Source organism: Lathyrus oleraceus, chromosome 5, assembly GCF_024323335.1.
Source record: "Lathyrus oleraceus cultivar Zhongwan6 chromosome 5, CAAS_Psat_ZW6_1.0, whole genome shotgun sequence".
Classification (NCBI taxonomy): Eukaryota; Viridiplantae; Streptophyta; class Magnoliopsida; order Fabales; family Fabaceae; genus Lathyrus; species Lathyrus oleraceus.
In genome coordinates this window covers 194,861,330-194,864,699 of record NC_066583.1, presented here as the reverse complement: position 1 = coordinate 194,864,699, position 3,370 = coordinate 194,861,330, and positions in this window count along the sequence as shown.

Sequence of the window (3,370 nt, the reverse complement as noted above, 5' to 3'; positions counted from 1 at the left end):
CCTACGCGGACTTAAAACAAAGTGAAATGTGGATCTCGACCCACTAGAAAATCTTCCAACAGGATTTTCCGAATCAGATGATGAGGGTCATTTGTTTTGAGTAAAATAGTGGGAGCATATTTAATTAAAGGTCTAATTGAATATGTCAATGATACTTATATTTTCATTAATCCTTATGTAGATTACCATGACAGCAAACACCTCTAACAACATCCTGCGATCAATCCTTGATAAGGAAAAATTGTCTGGGACAAATTTTCTGGATTGGCACCGAAACCTGAGGATTATCCTCAAACATGATAAAAAGCTGTATGTCTTGGAGACACCTGTTCCTGAAGAGGAACCTCCTAGTTCTGCACCTAAGGCAGAAAGAGATGCTTATAAGAAGCATGTCGATGATGCCAATGAAACTGCTTGTCTCATGCTAGCTACCATGAACTCAGAATTGCAAAAGCAACATGAGAACATGTCAGCATTCGATATGATCGAACACCTGAAGTTGCTCTATCAAGAGCAAGCAAGGCATGAGAGGTTTGAAGTTTCAAAAGCCCTTTTTCAAAGCAAGTTAGCTGAGGGAGCCCCTGTAGGTCCCCATGTACTCAAGATGATTGGGTATGTGGAAAACCTTGAGAGATTGGGTTTTCCCCTCGAAAAGGAACTTGCAACTGATTTGATCTTGCAATCGTTGCCAGATAATTTCAGTCAATTTGTCCTAAATTTCAATATGATTGATATGGACAAATCTCTTCCTGAACTGCTCGCCATGTTAAGAACTGCTGAGCAGAATCTGAAGTCAAAAGGGAAGTCCATTCTGATGATCGGAAATGGAAAGAGACAGAACAAAAGGCCCACTAAGCAGAGTGATAAGGGGAAGGGCAAGGAAGTTGCCAATCCCAGACCCACTGCTGCTTTGAAGCCTAGTGGAGGCATAGCAAAAGAAGGCACCTGCTTCCATTGCGGTAAGATCGGACACTGGAAGAGGAATTGCCCAAAGTACCTGGAAGATAAGAAGAATGGAGTAGAGACTTCAACTTCAGGTATTTTTGTTATTAATTTATCTACTTCTGCATCATGGGTATTAGATACTGGATGCATTTCTCACATTTGTACAAATGTGCAGGAACTAAAAAGGAGTAGAGATTTGGCAAAAGGTGAAGTCGACCTACGAGTTGGCTATGGAGCAAAGGTTGCTGCTTTAGCCGTAGGAACTTTTGTATTGACTTTACCTAGTGGTTTAATAATTCAGTTAGAGAACTGTTATTATGTACCTGCAATTAGCAGGAATATTATTTCCATTGCTTGTTTGGACAAGTTTGGTTTTTCATTTATAATAAAGAACAATTGTTGCTCAATTTATTTGAATGATATATTCTATGCTACTGCACAAATGAACAATGGACTGTATGTCCTTGATCTTGAAATGCCTATTAATAACATTAATAAAAAAGGGTGAAACCTAACGAGTTAAAACCAACTAGGTAATAATATTAAAACTCTTCGATCAGATCGAAGTGGTGAGTATTTAATCCTAGAGTTTGATGACCATCTAAAAGAGTGTGGGATCCTATCCCAACTTACTCCTCCTGGAACATCCCAATGGAAGGGTGTATCTGAGAGAAGAAATCGAACCCTGTTGGACATGGTCCGATCCATGATGAGTCACACCAATCTTCCAAACTCCTTTTGAGGACATACACCATTGACATCAGCTTACACACTTAACCGTGTTCCATCCAAAAGGTTGAAAAGACACCATATGAGATATGGAATGGTAAGAGACCACATATGTCTTACATGAAGATTTGGGGTTGCGAAGTTTATGTGAAACGACAAATTTCAACTAAGCTTGAGCCCAAATCTGACAAACGCTTATTTGTGGGGTATCCTAAAGAAACAAGAGGATATTATTTCTACAATCCTTCTGAGGGCAAAGTGTTTGTCGCTCGAACTTGAGTTTTCCTAGAAAGGGATTTTATTTCCAAAGGAATCAGTGGGAGGAAAGTAGAACTTGAAGAAATTCAAGAATCACAAAGTATCGATACACCTATGGAGGAATTAGAGCAGGAAACACAAGTAGTTGTGTAAGAGCAACCTGCTCAAATAGAACAAGACCAGCGTAGGTCAGGCAGGATACGTCACCTACCTGAGATATATGGATATCTGATCAAGGTGATGTATTACTCATGGATCAAGATGAGCCTGTGACCTACTCATGGAATCTTCGTTTTGATGAAACAGTAAAACTGTATGGATTCATCAAGAACGAAGATGAGACTTCTGTCTACAAGAAGGTTAGTGGGAGCATAATCGTATTCCTGATATTATATGTAGATGACATATTACTCATTGGAATCGATATCCCTACCCTGCAACAAGTAAAGTCTTGGTTGGGGAAATGCTTTTCTATGAAGGATCTGGGTGAAGCAGCCTATCAGAATCTATAGAGATAGATCATGAAATGCTTGGCCTAAGTCAGAGTACATAGACAAAGTGCTGAGACGCTTTAATATGAATGATTCCAATCTGGTTATGTGTTTTGCTTAAATGGTGGCACTGTGAGCTTGAAAAGTTCAACGCAAGATGCAGTTGTTGATTCTACAACTGAGGCCGAGTATATTGTTGCCTTAAGTGCAGCAAAGGAAGCTGTTTGGATCAATAAACTTGGCATAGTCCATAGCATTGTGGATCCCATTGGTCTCTATTATGATAACAATGGTGTTATCGCACAAGCTAAGGAGCCTAGATCTCACCAACGATCCAAACACATACTTAGGCGTTGTGCGAAAATATGTAAAGTACCTACACTTGACAATGTTGCTGACCCACTAACAAAGCCTCTTGCGCAGCAGAAGCATGATGGCCATACTAGATCAATGGGCATACGGGGTATGCCTGATTGGCTCTAGTGCTAGTGGGAGATTGTTGGTGTAAGCCCTAGAGGCCAATACTTTTGGTACTTGTATCGAATTATTTAAAAGGAATTTTCTTTATTATGGTTAATTAATAAAGTCCCTAGAATAGATAGTCCGTTTAATGTATTAAGTGTGACTTAATCATGAGAACACATTAAACATAAGGGCATTATTCTTAAAGTATCCGTAGTCGAGCTTTAATGTGAAGTGGGATAACATTAAAGCATTAAGACTATTATGTTTGTAGACTGATGATCACATCTCATGGATCATGGATAAAGAGTTATCAAGTCTTAAACATAGGTATGAATATTAGGAGTAATATTTATAGCGGATTGACCCGCTATGAGAATACTATATAGAAAGTTATGCAAAGTGTCATAAGTTATTCTCATGGTGATAATAGTGTATACCACTCTTCGACCTGAAACCACTATGTATCTTAGATGTAGAGTTGA